General features: G+C 44.6%; 1 long non-coding RNA gene across 1 annotated transcript; it reads left to right on the top strand.

Annotated features, from left to right (window-relative positions):
* Positions 1-2457: 2457 nt before the first annotated feature.
* On the top strand, positions 2458-5973 carry LOC147959220 (uncharacterized). Its single transcript, XR_015611323.1, has 3 exons — positions 2458-3881; positions 3990-4069; positions 5704-5973. It is a non-coding gene; the product is annotated as an uncharacterized LOC147959220 (long non-coding RNA).
* The last annotated feature ends 8416 nt before the right edge of the window (positions 5974-14389 follow it).

Raw genomic sequence — 14389 nt, 5'->3', positions numbered from 1 at the left:
CAGTAAAGATGGGGTCATGAAGAGCGGCCCTCCGTCGTTGGTGATTCATGGCGCTCTCTACCTCAGAGTTCGTGACAGACACATCATCCGAATCCTCTGAAGGCGGGCAATCTGGCGTCACTCCCGTATCAGCCCCCACCCTAGAGGCAGGGTCTGGAACCTGATTGGTGGAGGCGCGACCGACAGGATCCCCGGACATAGTCTGGCAAATGGTCTTCCTGATAAAATGCAGCGGACAATGTCATAGTTCGATGTGACTGCAGGGGGCGCATTCGAGTCCATACCTCTTCGATGAAGGCACGGCCGTATTGTCATCTGCCTTCCTCTTCGAAGACCCGCCCAGCACGGGCGCCGCTCTCCTATGAGACGCCTCCGGTGCAGCATGGCGCGCCGAGCGCCTCCCCTTCAGAGCACGAGACAGTGCGGTGGGTGAGGCATAACGAGGAAGCTCTTTTGGAGGAGATGCTCCCTGGGCACTTACATGGGAAGATGGCAGGAGACCGGGGTAATCAGCTACAATGGCCACCTCTGTGCCGTCGTAGCTCACCTGATAGAAGACCCCCTCCTTAAGCTCTACAAATATATCTGGATCCTCCTCAAATCCGGGATCCAGGTCCCGAATATGATTCTCCAGTTGTGGAGCGGGGCTATAGATCCCCGCGGTAGCCTTCCACCATTCCTGTTAAAGATGGTCGGTTTGAGTCCAACTAGTTGTGTCTTAAGACAAGGATTGAATAAGATTTTGGATCGAAAGCTTACCCAGCTAGGGGGGGGTTGTACATGGAGAATCCGTCTCGGTGCTTAAGGCGAGTGAATTCTTCTTTATACCCTTTATAAAGATCCGCCAGCATGGCGGCTAGGGCGGCAAAGTCATCCAGACCCTTATGCCCGTAGCGAGATGTATCATCCTCCCCATTGTAGTTCCACATGGGGAGTCGTCTGGATTGGAGTGGTTGGACGCCTCGCGTTATGGAAATTTCCATGACCTCGATCATGGATAGCCTGGATTGGGAGAGTATTTTTATCTTGTCCATTAACATCTTGACTTTCGCGCTATATTCCTCCTCGAGGCTCTGAGGGCGCCAGCTATGGCGTTTCTTTAATGGAGCATTGGAAAATTCGGGAAGGCCCATTCAGACTGGGTCGAGGAGAGCGACGTCTTAAATATAAAACCACTCCGAGGGCCACTCCTTGGACGCCTTCTTCGGCGTGCCGGACAGGTATCCGGTTCCGGCTATGCGCCATATCTCAGCGCCGCCCACCTCGAATATGGATCCCTTTTGGGAGTGGGGGACGAGGAAGAACAGTTTTCTCCATAACTCAAAATGGGCCTCACAGCCTGTGACAGCCTGATTTTTGACCCTTTCTTTTTCTTTTGTTTTTCTGAGGTTTTTGCCTGAGATTTCTTTTTTTCCGTAGCTTTGTGGCCTGGAAACTGAAGAAGATGCCCTCTTCTTTGCTTCCAGAGTGGCTTGTCGCACCCAACTCCTTCCCTAGACCCTGTCATTTTCATCCTAGCCCAAATCCCAATATTCTTTTTATTGGGAATATTTCTTTTCTATTAAAGGAATAACTCAAATTGCCCTAGGTTGTAAAGCAACCGTTATTTCTATCACTCCTAAAAATCCCAAATAATTCTCATAAATAGTTTGGGTCATATCTTTCTCAAATATGGCAAAAAAATTCATTTTTCATGTTTATCATCATGCTCAAATAATTCATTTCCCATTCTACCCTAAATGGCAGGATGTGAAGCAAGTGCCATTTATCTTTGCCCAATTGACCTCAAACTCCTTGGACACATTTTCTTGTCCATATAATTGCCACATGCCAAAGTACAACCTCATTTGCCTAGTAATTGTTTAATTATGATTTTCCAAAGTTCCTGTCTAAGGGAACTAGTTGTGAAGGAAGTACAAGCTAGGCATATCAAAATGAGTTTCCATTTTGCATGGTCCCTCATATCATCATATCATAGCCCTCCACCAAAGTTGAGCTCATGTAATGTCTCCATCTGAGCTCACCATCAATTCTTTGATTCTGTCCAAAATTTCAGTTTGTGAAGCAAGTTTATTTTATCTTGCTCCATTATGGCTGCCAATTTTTCTAGGCCTTCTATTATCCATATAACCTACCTCCACCCATTTTGGGCATGTTTCATCTAGCCATTATTCCTGTAGAATTTTGGCAAGTTTCTGGACAGGAATGATGTTTGTACATCAAGTACCATTTTGGATGGTCCATTTGGTATGATATTTTTACAGCATCTTTATATGTCCATATCATGAGGATTTGCCAAGTTGCATACCATTCCATAACTCCATGTGAGTGCATCATTCAAATATTGATTCTGGACCATATTTGGCAGTTGCAAAGCAACTCTGTTAAATCTTGAACCAAACCGCTCCATAGTTACCAGGATGTAAGTCCTTCTTACCCTAAACCTACCAGACAACTCCATTGTCACCAATCACCTCCCTGTTGAGCACCATTACACGATCAAGTTTACTGCAGTAAACTTCAGAGGTTAATTACCTTTCAACCGGAGCTCCTTTAACCAAACTACCACTACGGTTGCAACCTACCCCGGAAGGACTCCACCACAGACATCGTTTGGCATCTCTTGTGGCACTGTGTACACCAATGCGCGCGGTGACCACTGCTTTGGCTTGCAGTGTGCGTGGCCAGAACATCGTTTGTGCTCGGGCCCCTCTCCCTGTCGTCGCCTTCGCGCTCGTGAGCCTGTCCAACAGCTTCACCGCGTCGTCGCCGTTGCCCTGGACCCCTCTCCCCCTCCGCCCGCTTGCTCACCGACGCAAACCGCCGCATGCCCACGGGCGCACTGTGGCCGACCGAGTTTTAATGGCGCTCAGCTTCTTCCTTTGCTCCTACTTTGGCCTCATCCTCCACGTGAGCTATTCTCTGTGCTTCCCTCGTCGCCTCCCCCCCGAGTCCATGCGTGAGCGCACGCGTCCGCTGCGCCGGCCGCGTGTCCGCGGCGACGCCAGCGCGGCTCCTCCCTCGCCCGACTATATATAGCCATCCCCGCGGCCTCTCAAGCACCTCATCAGCCTCGCCTCACTCCCAGCTTCCTCCTCATCGACTCGCTGGAGCTCCAGAAGCTCTCCTCGCCTCTGTTGGCCACCATGACCGCCGCGGTGCTCCGGTTAAATTCTCCCGGAGTCGAGCCCCTCCTTTCCTCCTACCACCACCAGAGACCCACCTAGTCCCCCGCGAACCTCCCCCGCCTCTCCACGACTCGTCGGAGCCTCTTTAGGGCCGTGCCCCGAGAACGGCCGCCGCCCTCTGCCGCCTCCCTGTCGCCGTGAGCCGCGTCGCCCCGGGTCCTTCCCGGCGCCCTCTTCTCGTCTGGATGGGCGCGACACTCCGCTCCGAACCGGCCGGTGCTCTCGCCTGAGCTTGGGACGGCTGGAGCTGCCCGCCCCGTCGCCGGCCTCTTCCCTGCCCTCGCTCCTCTGTCTCTGATCGGGGAGGCAGCGAGGAGGAAGAAGACAGGCGCGAGGAGAGGGAGATGGATAAGGCGGGCCCCCCTGTCAGCTGCTCAAGGCCCGGTCCCGCCACGCTGACCTGGATAAGTGACGGGCCCCACCGGCGGGACCCGCACGTCAGCGACCCACGCCCGGCCCCTCCACTGTCCACGTGGTTAACTGGAAGCGTAATCTCAAGAATACGCTTTCGTTTCAGTGAAAGCGTAAACAGCTGCGGCTTCGGCCGAAAATACGCCTTCACTGTCCCGAAAGCATAGTTCCTAAAATGTGCTTTCAATTTTTCTGTTTTGGCCCAGTCTGAAAAACATTTCTTTACAGATGGGTCCCTGGCAGAAAAGCAATCATAACTTTTTGCCCGCAACTCCAATTGAGGTGAATCCAAAGCCCACTTCTTCGCCTCGTCGAGCCCGTTCTATTGGTTTCACTTTCACTATGGTTTGACACTATGAAAATGACCTTTTTGCCCTTGCACGTAAACAGCCCCTCCGAGAGAGAGTTGTTTCCGGCAAATCTTTCCGCGGCTTCACCGCACTTCTCCCCGGTGCCTTCTTTATCCCCAGGCAAGTCACAATACCCACTTGCATGATAGTCATGCAGTAGCCATGGTTTTCAACTTGAATATTTATTAAATGATTGCTTGTTTAAAATATGGTTAGCGTTGTTTCGGTAATGCTTCTGGGTTAGTGCTTACTTGCTTGCTATGTTATTATGCACCTGGTTATCATGCCCTTCTAGTTGCTAGTATTACTTTCATATTGCCATGCTCGATAGTCGTACATGTTGGGTTGGTCATGTTCTTCAGTGCATGACTAACGTCGGTTACCGAGTACTGTTAATATGCAGTGTTCCTTTGTTGTTAGTTGGTTAAGTGTTACTCGGTAATGTTATTGATGAGTTCTTGCATGGTATTTATGGTTGATGCTAGTGGTCAAGTTATACCATGAGTAGTGTTGCACTTGTAATATTTATGCTCGTCAATATGCCATGTTCAGTTGGAGATTATTCTTAGTTGATGTGGTGGATAGTTATGTTGCATTCCGTGATTATGTTGATATCATGTTCATGCATTGTAGTTGCATCATGTTATTTGATCATGGCTCAACATATTGCATTCAAGTTTAACCGGATTAAATTGAACTTGAACAACTGTTGGCTGAATCATGGTGCCACCATATCGATCTGACCAGTGCAACCACGTTTGCCTTATGGGAAGGCCCTAACTGGGTCTATTGTCATGCCTCTCACCGGTGCCTCCTGCGAGGGAAGGTTATGCGCGGGCGCTACCTTGGCCAGGTAGGACGGCATAAGCCTTGTGTGCCCATGTTTGGTTTTGAGCTCATGTCCCCGTTTGGGACCGTTTTGCCACGACGGTGGATGTTGGTGCCTTTGGTAGGCACGGGGCCACCCAGGACTTAGCCCAAAGGGGAGTTGGTCGGAGTGGCCGGGAGAGCGTCATGGCAGTAGATCGGTTTTGTCGGAACACTTTGGTCCACCCGAATGGGAGTGTGAGGCCAGGGTTCCGTGGTGTGGGTACAGTGTGCTAACCTCTACAGAGTGTGTGTGTTAAATCTATCGATAGCCGCGCCCATGGATAAGGGCCCAGTTCGTGTCGGTCCCACAGTGAGTCAACAATATTAATAATAACTTGATTAATGACAACCCCGGTTCGATGATGAGATAAGTTGGTTGTGATCGCCAGAATAATCACCGTTTGAGACCAAGTGTTGGTCATGGTTGTGATCGCCGGAATGAACACCGCGGTATCGAGGATACCGAGTTGTTGGATATTCGTGATGTTGTGCGAGAATCATGGGTAAAGATCAAGCTCCTTGTGGTCATTTAATGATTACTACGGTATTGTTTATACCAAGCTTGATTTGATCCTGAGATGATCGTGTGATGCCCGAGGTTGGTAAGTGATGCATGTGATGGTTACGAGGTAACCCGAGCAGAATAAATAGTGCATATAGTGTCATCATGTTGCATGTTAGTATCGTCAGATTCATATGTTCATGCCATGCTCATATTGTTCTAGCCATATCAAGTTCATGTTGCTTATGCCATGTTATCCTGATGATCTCTTGATAATTCATGCTTAACCTGTAATTACCATGTTGTTGTTTGTCTTGAATGCTTCTAGTTAATTGTGAGCTTGCAAGTACATTCAATGTACTGACCTGGCGTGTCATGCCAGCTTGCAGGTCATGCCTGGATTGCTTGTTTGTTTGGTCTTGTTCCTGTGTTCGCGAGCTAGGATAAGCGTTCCAGCCAGAGTCCCTGCGGAGTGGAGTTCACCACCGTCGCCGTTGTTCCACTGCTAGAGTTATTCCGCTCCTTCGAGTTGTTCTACTGCTTGAATAGAGAAACTGAGGATGGCGTAGTGTCGCCGTGCCGATGTTATTCATTGTAATATAGGAGACATTGTAATCATATTCGTGTAATAATAGAAAGCTGGTTTGTTCTATGCTAAGCAGTGCCGTATTCCAGAAGACTTCTCCTCGATCTCTGGGCTGGAATACGGGGCGTCCCGGTTTCTCTAAGCCGGGGTGCCACACAGCCTAGGAACAACTCGCAAAGAGCGACGAAGCCCGCGATGTGCAGAATGGAGCCCGGCATAAGATTGTGCAGTTGGAGGCCATAGTACTCCAGGAGACCTCGGAGGAAAGGATGGATTGGAAATCCAACGCCTCTCAAGAGAAAGGAAACGAAGCACACTCGCTCCCCTTTTGAAGGATTCGAGAAATTTTCTGCCAAGGCTTTGCCCGTAAAGGAAGTTAATCCCGCCCGCACTGGATTAGATCCGCAGGGGGAAGGTAGCCTTGCGCCTGGAGCTTGGTCAGCTGGGCATGTGATACTGAGCATCTCTCCCAATCGCCTTTTTCGGAGCCATGAGGGCAGGAGGAAGAGCTGGAAGTGCTAGCCATGTTTGAGTGGTTTCTCCTAGCGAGCTCCAAGGATTTTCCACCTGGTGTGGAATGGCATCTGAGATCCAATCCCTTTATATAGACGTTTTTATGGCCAGGGTGTTATGTGCAAAAAATACTCTAACCTTTTGTATTCGTTTGACACGTGGAAACATAAGAGACAGAGGCGCGGGAGCCAAAGGGTATGACATTAAATGAACAACCGAATATAACTCTTCGGGTGAGATGCTTTGAAGTATTCAAAGGAGAAACCCGCCTTGCAATGCCGAAGACAACCTGCATGCCGGACACACCGCCATTGAAGCCAGGTTCGGGGGCTACTAAGGGAGTCCTAGATTAAGGGGTCCTCGGGCGTCCGGGCCATATGGCATGGGCCGTACTAATGGGCCGTGAATATACAAGAGAGAAGACTTAATCCCGTGTCCGGATGGGACTCTCCTTGGCATGTAAGGCAAGCTTAGCATGTGGATATGAATATTCCTTTCTCTGTAAACCGACTTTGTACAACCCTAGCCCCCTTCGGTGTCTATATAAACAGAGGGTTTAGTCCGTAGAGGCAATCATAATCATACAGGCTAGACAATTAGGGTTTAGCCATTACGATGTCGTGGTAGATAACTCTTGTAACCCTTATACTCATCAAAGTCAATCAAGCAGGACATAGGGTATTACCTCCATCGAGAGGGCCCGAACCTGGGTAAAACATCGTGTTCCTTGTCTCCTGTTACCATCAATCTTTAGATGCACAGTTCGGGACCCCCTACCCGAGATCTGCCGGTTTTGACACCGACAACCACGACCACGAGAAGGGCACCCACGAAGGTTCTTCCAAGGTGACACAGCCCATCTGTGACATCAGAGAGCGCACCATGGGTCAGTGCTCTTCCAATTGGAAGGATCCCGTCCATGAAATGTGAGGCAACATTCTATCAACAAATCTTACCTTTTTCTAGCTTGCCAACCCGTACCCTTTGTTGTAGTAGCATTTGTCGTGCGGTGCTTTAACTGTCTTGTGTTTAATTATTTTAGTTATGCAAAAATGCATTGTTCAATAGGTTGTCCACTTCAGTTTCATGAATGGCTATATTTGGTTGTTTATAGTGAGTAGATGCCTTGTTTATCTGTCTTTGGTTGTTAGGTTGGTTGGAGTGAGCATTTTTTTAGTTATCGAGCAGATGCCTTGTTTATATGTATTTGGTTCTTAGTTTGGTTGTAGTGAGCATTTGTCCAGTTATCAAGCAGATGCCTTGTTTATCTGTATTTGGTTGTTAGGTTGCTTTTTTTAGCATTTGTCCAGTTATCAAGCAGATGCCTTGTTTATCTGTATTTGGTTGTTAGGTTGCTTTTTTAGCATTTGTCCAGTTATCAAGCAGATGCCTCGTTTATCTTTATCTGCTTGTTATGTTGGTTCCAGTGAGCATTTGTCTAGTTTTCAAGCATATGCCCTGTTTATCTGTACTTGCTTGTTAGGTTGGTTGAAGTGAGACTCTGTCCAGTTTTCAATGGCTATATTTGGTTGTTATATTGGTCATTTATGCCTTGTTTATTTCAGTCATTCACAATGTGTTGTTCATTATGTGCAAGTCAGAACTGTGCCGCTCGACTACATCAATACCATTTTGAACGGCTATATTTAGTTCCAGTTATTCCTGGTGTAGTTAACACATGCCCTTTATTTCAGTTTTACACATTTATCCAGTGTGATGTTTAAGCATGACCTACATTCTATTCATTTTCAACAATACCAGTTTGAATTGCAATATTTGATGGCTGTTAAGCCTGCTGTCGGTAACATTGCCTTCCATTTTATATCTGCTTTAACAGCATGCTGAAACCAACACATTCAAGCTATCATTTGAAGATGATGTTGTTTACCTTTGCTATATTTGTTTGATGTTAAGGTTGCTATACTTATCATGCCTTTCCACTACTTATGCAGGACAACAAAGGGAGTGGACACCATTTTCCGCCGAGGTTAGCTTCATCCCTCGGCTTGTACTCCCCCTGTCGTTCCGTAATGTAGTGCATATAGATCCAGGCCTGGACACTTGTTAACTTCTAATATTGACTTGTTTTTTGTAGGTACATATGCCCTTGGCAAGGATCCATGCATCGACCCTTTTTGCGTATGGGGCAATGAGATATTCATGAACAAGCATCAAGTGAGGAAACTGATAAGGATTATTAGCAAAAAGATACGAATGGTGGCAAGAAAATTATTTGTTTATGCTCTATCCAACACAACAGTGAGTTGTAGGATGGTAACTACAAACTCTGCAGCCTTCTCTTTTTAATGCCCATAATGAGTTGTTAGACAACAATGTCTGAATCTTTTTCGTTCCCAGTGGTTCCCGAAGCAGTTCACTCAAGATTACCTCGCAAAGTACACGCAATGAAGGTTAAATTATTTCATCCACACTACAATGAGCATTGAGAAGTCGTAATGAAGACAGTGAAGGATGGACGGGTAGCCATCACAAGGGGTTGTCCTAGAGTTGTGCGCGCATTACGCATGGAGGAGGGCACAATATGGGCATTCCGCTTCACCTTCTCCAGCAACCATAATATCTTTCACCTCTGTCTTTACAGGCTTTAGTACAACTGTGGTTCATCATTCTTTACTTGGTGCTTCTGTAGTTCTTTAGTATATGTACCTGTGCATCGAATTATGCATTCGTGGTTGAACCTATATTTGTAATAAACATGGTTGGATATGAAATAAGTGATTGCCTACTCTCATATTCAAAACATGTGATTTTTAAATTAGGGATTAATTAGAGATTACACTGTACACGGTTTGCGAAAGAGAAACATCTGCGATAGACGTGGAGATCAGAAACGTTTCTAGGATCCACTACGTGTGCGATCAATCTCCATTGCACACACGACATCCTCTTGAAAACTGTTTGTGTTAGGCCACCTTGCACACATGTTTACCACATAAAAACTATGTGTGATGGACATCCTTTGCCACACAGTTTCTTCTACGCACAGTGTGTGATGCATTCAAGAACGCAAACGATAAAATTGTTAATATTGTGTGCAATGGCAACACTATCACAAATGATTTAATGGGAAAAATTGTGTGTGATGTACATGTGAACGGAAACGTTTTCCTTGGAGCGACTGTGTGGGATGTACATACGAATGGAAACGTTTAGTGGGGACTGACTGTGTGGGATGTACATACGAATGGAAATGTTTAGCAGGGACTGACTGTGTGGGATGTACTTGCGACCGGAAACAATTTCGCCTATATAATTGTATTTTTTAGCTCTACTGTACATATTTCCGTATTTGAGCGCTCGCTGGTCGCACATGGCCTCATTTTGCCGAGCGTGTGTGCCAGGAGGGCATATCCCCGACGGTTTCTGGGCCGTGTGGGAAGGACCCCCCTATCGCCATCACTCACTAGGCGACGGTTCCAAATGCCGTCGCGGAAAGGGATTTAAAACAGTTTGTATAGCACCTACCGTACTAGTGATGGTCTAGCAAATATTGTTCCAGTGGATCAGTAGGAGGCACGGCAATAGAAGCAAGACCAATTATTTCAACCTTACTAGGTAATTCTTTCTTATGAGGTTGTTTATTAAACTTGGAGAAATTAAATTCATGAGACTCATCACTAAAGCTAACACTGACAGTTTGTTTATGACAATCTATAGTAGCATTGACAGTGTTCAAGAAAGGTCTACCAAAGATAATGGGACAAAAGTCATCTTATGGGGAACCAAGAACCAGAAAATCAGCAGGATATTTTATTTTCTCACACAAGACTTCAACATCTCTAACAATCCCAAGTGGTGTGATGGTGTCTCTGTTAGCAAGTTTAATAGTAACATCTATATCTTCTATTTCAGCGGGTGTTATGTCATTCATAATTTCTTGGTATAAGGTAAAAGGAATGGCACTCGCACTAGCACCTAAATCACATAAACCATGATAACAATGATATCCTATTTTGACTGAGACAACATGCATGCCAACAACAGGTCTATGTCTATCTTTTTCATCGGGTTTGGCAATTCTAGCAGCTTCATCACAGAATTAAATAACATGCCCATCAATATTTTCTACCAAGAGATCTTTAACCATAGCAACACTAGGTTCTACTTTGGTTTGTTCAACAGGTTTGGGTGCTCTAATATTACTTTTGCGAACCACAGTTGAAACCTTAGCATGTTCCTTTATCCTAACAGGGAAAGGTGGTTTTTCAATATAAACAGTAGGCACAACTAGAGCAACAATGTAAGTAATAGTTTCTTCTTTAAATATGACAGGTTCTTTAATTTCTTCTTTAATAGGGGGATGATATTTAAACCACTTCTCCTTAGGGAGATCAACATGAGTAGCAAATGATTTCACAAAAAGTGCCTACTATCTCGGAGTCAAGTCCATTTTTAGTGCTAAACTTGTGAAAAGCATCGGTATTCATAAAGGATTTAACACAATCAAACTCAAGCTTAATACCTGACTCTTTACCTTCGTCGAGTTCCCAATTTTCAAAGTTGCATTTAATTCTTTCTAAAAGATCCCACCTTGTCATGGGAAACCACGGCCACCTATGGGACCTAGGGCACCTTGCTGGTTCGGCAGGGGGGATGTCACGTTGCACAAAGAGCAAAGGAGCGTGGGGTGATACGTCTCTAGCGTAGTTTTTCCTCTTGTTTTGGACTCTAATTTACATGATTTGAATGAAACTAACCCCGGACTTACGCTGTTTTCAGCAAAACTACCATTGTTGTTTTGTGCAGAAATAAAAGTTCCCAGAATGGAACAAAACTTTGCGAGGAATTTTTTATATAATATACAAGAATTTCTGGAGCCAAGACCTACCGGAGAGGGGCCCCTGGGTGGGCACAACCCACCAGGGTGCGCCCCCTCTCCTAGCGCGCTCAGGTGGGCTGTACCCACCTGGTGGCCCCGCAGACCTCAACCCTGACACTATAAATTCCTATTTTTGGAGAAAAAAATAAAGGAGAAAGAATTATTGTGATCCACGAGACGGAGCCACCGCCAAGCCCTGTTCTTCCTCGAGAGGGCAGACCTGGAGTCCGTTTGGGGCTCTGGAGAGGGGGATCTTCATTCTTCGTCATCACGAACCCTTCTCCATCGCCAGCTCCATGATGCTCCCCACCGGGAGTGAGTAATTCCTTCGTAGGCTCGCTGGTTAGTGAGGAGTTGGATGAGATTCATCATGTAATCGAGTTAGTTTTGTTAGGGCCTAATCCCTAGTATCCACTATGTTCTTAGATTGATGTTGCTATGACTTTGCTATGCTTAATGCTTGTCACTTTGGGCCCGAGTGTCATGATTTCAGATCTGAACCGTTTATATTATCACCATTATATCCATGTTCTAGATCCGATCTTGCAAGTTATAGTCACCTACTACGTGTTATGATCTGGCAACCCCGGAGTGACAACAATCGGGCCCACTCCCGGTGATGACCGTGGTTTGAGGAGTTCATGTATTCACTATGTGTTAATGCTTTCTTCCAGTTCTCTATTAAAAGGAGGCCTTAATATCCCTTAGTTTCCAATAGGGACCCCGCTTCCACGGGAGGGCAGGACAAAAGATTTCATGCAAGTTCTTTTAATAAAGCAGATATGACTATTTACGAAATACATGCGTACATTATATCGATGAACTGGAGCTAGTGCCATATCGCCCTTGGTTATAACTATCACATGATGAATATCACCCAACAAGTCACCGATCCAATGCCTATGAACTTTTCCATATTTTTTCTGCTAAGTTACTACTGCTATCATCACTGTTACACTTGCTACAAAATTACGGCTATCACTGTTACTGTTTATATTGCTGCTACTACTACTATTAAAACTATCAAACTACTTTGCTACTGATCACTTTGCTGCAGATAATTAATCTCCAGATGTGGTTGAATTGACAACTCAGCTGCTAATACCTGCAAATATTCTTTGGCTCCCCTTGTGTCGAATCTATAAATTTGGGTTGAATACTCTACCCTTGAAAACTGTTGCGATCCCCTATACTTGTGGGTTATCAAGACCTTTTTCTGGTGCCGTTGCCGGGGAGCATAGCTATATTTGTTGAGTCACTTGGGATTATTATCATATTATCACTATGAAGAATCTGAATGATCCGAAGACTAAGATATTTCCCTCAAGGACGAGGGTAGGTAAGGAACTGCCATCCAGTTATGCTTTAGATTCACCTTCTGTTATGAATAAACTTGCAACACCACCGCATGCTATTAATTCTGATATGTCGCAAGTTATTGATGATGCTACTTCTACTATGAATGATGCTTATGATGATGCTAGTACCTTGCTTGATAATGATGATGTGCCACTTGGTGAATTTCTTGATAAACAAATTGCTAGAGTTATACAACATGATGTTGTTGAATGTGATGATGAGCTTGAAACTGAAACTCCTGAAACACCTACTGGAATTAGCCCTCCTAGATATGAATTGCCTAAGGTACTAGAAGGTTATGTTCTGAGTGAAGAAACAACTAGAGATATTCTTGCTTGCAATGATAGAGGTGATCTAGAGAAATTACTACACAAGTATAAAGAAAAATCTCTGAATGCTAGAATGAAATGTGATCCTAAGTTTGCTACCTCACCTATCTTTATTGATAATAAGGATTATGAATTCTCTGTCGAACCAGAGCTAATTACTCTAGTTGAATCCGATCCTTTCCATGGTTATGAAACTGAAACTGTTGTGGCACATCTTACTAAGTTGAATGACATAGCCACCCTTTTTACTCATGATGAGAAAACTTGCTATTACTTTATTCTCAAATTATTTCCTTTCTCATTAAAGGGTGGTGCTAAAGCTTGGTACAATACTCTTGCTCCTGGTTGTGTGCGTAGTCTCCAGGATATGATTTATTACTTCTCTGAAAAATATTTTCCTGCTCATAAGAAACAAGCTGCCTTATAGGAAATATTTAACTTTGTGCAAACTAAATAACAGAGTCTCCCACAAACTTGGGGGAGGCTTTGCCAGTTACTTAATTCTTTGCCTGATCATCCTCTTAAGAAAAATGAAATACTTGACATCTTCTATAATGGACTAACCGATGTTTCTAGGGACTTCCTAGATAGTTGTGCTGGTTGTGTTTTCACGGAACGAACTGTTGGACAAGCTGAAGAATTATTGAATAACATATTGAAAAATTATGATGATTGGACTATTCCATAACCACCACCTAAACCCACTCCGAAGAAGAGGGGTATATTATATCTCAGTCCCGAAGGTATGCAAGAGGCAAAGAAATCTATGAAGGAAAAAGGTATTAAAGGTGAGGATGTTAAAAGTTTACCTCCTATTGAAGAAATACATGGGCTTAATACACCACCACTGCCTAAGGTGGTAGAGGTAAATTCTCTTATGAAGTTCAATAATAATGATAATCCTCACAATATGCATCCTAGTCAATGCCTTTATGAGTTTGAAAACTACATTACAAAACAAGATCACTTCAATGCAAATGTTATGAAACAATTGAAATATAATTCTGATATGATTGCTTGCTTGAGTAACTTGTTATTTAAAATATCAAATGATGTTAGAGGTGTTGGAAAACATGCTTCTATGGTTCAAACTCAATTAGAACAAGTTGCTAAATATCAAAGAGAATTGCTTGATGAAAGGAATCATAATATGCATGACTTTGCTGTTAGAGTTGTAACTAGAGGATGTAAAATGACTCAGGAACCACTTTATCCCAAGGGACACCCTAAAAGAATTGAACAAGATTCACAAAGAGCTAACACTAGTGCACCTAGTACTTCTAGGAAGAAAAAGAAAAAGAAAAATGATAGGACTTTGCATGCTCCTAGTGAACCTGAAATAGAAAAACCTCCTGACAATGATAATGAAGTTTCTATCTCTGATGCTGAAACTCAATCTGGTAATGAACACTCACCTAATAATAATGAGAAGGATAATGAT

This window comes from Triticum urartu, chromosome 7A, assembly GCF_056163025.1.
Source record: "Triticum urartu cultivar PI428250 chromosome 7A, HENAU_Tu73, whole genome shotgun sequence".
Taxonomy (NCBI): domain Eukaryota; kingdom Viridiplantae; phylum Streptophyta; class Magnoliopsida; order Poales; family Poaceae; genus Triticum; species Triticum urartu.
The sequence above is the reverse complement of the archived record's forward strand: the minus strand, read 5'-3'. Positions and strand labels throughout refer to the sequence as shown.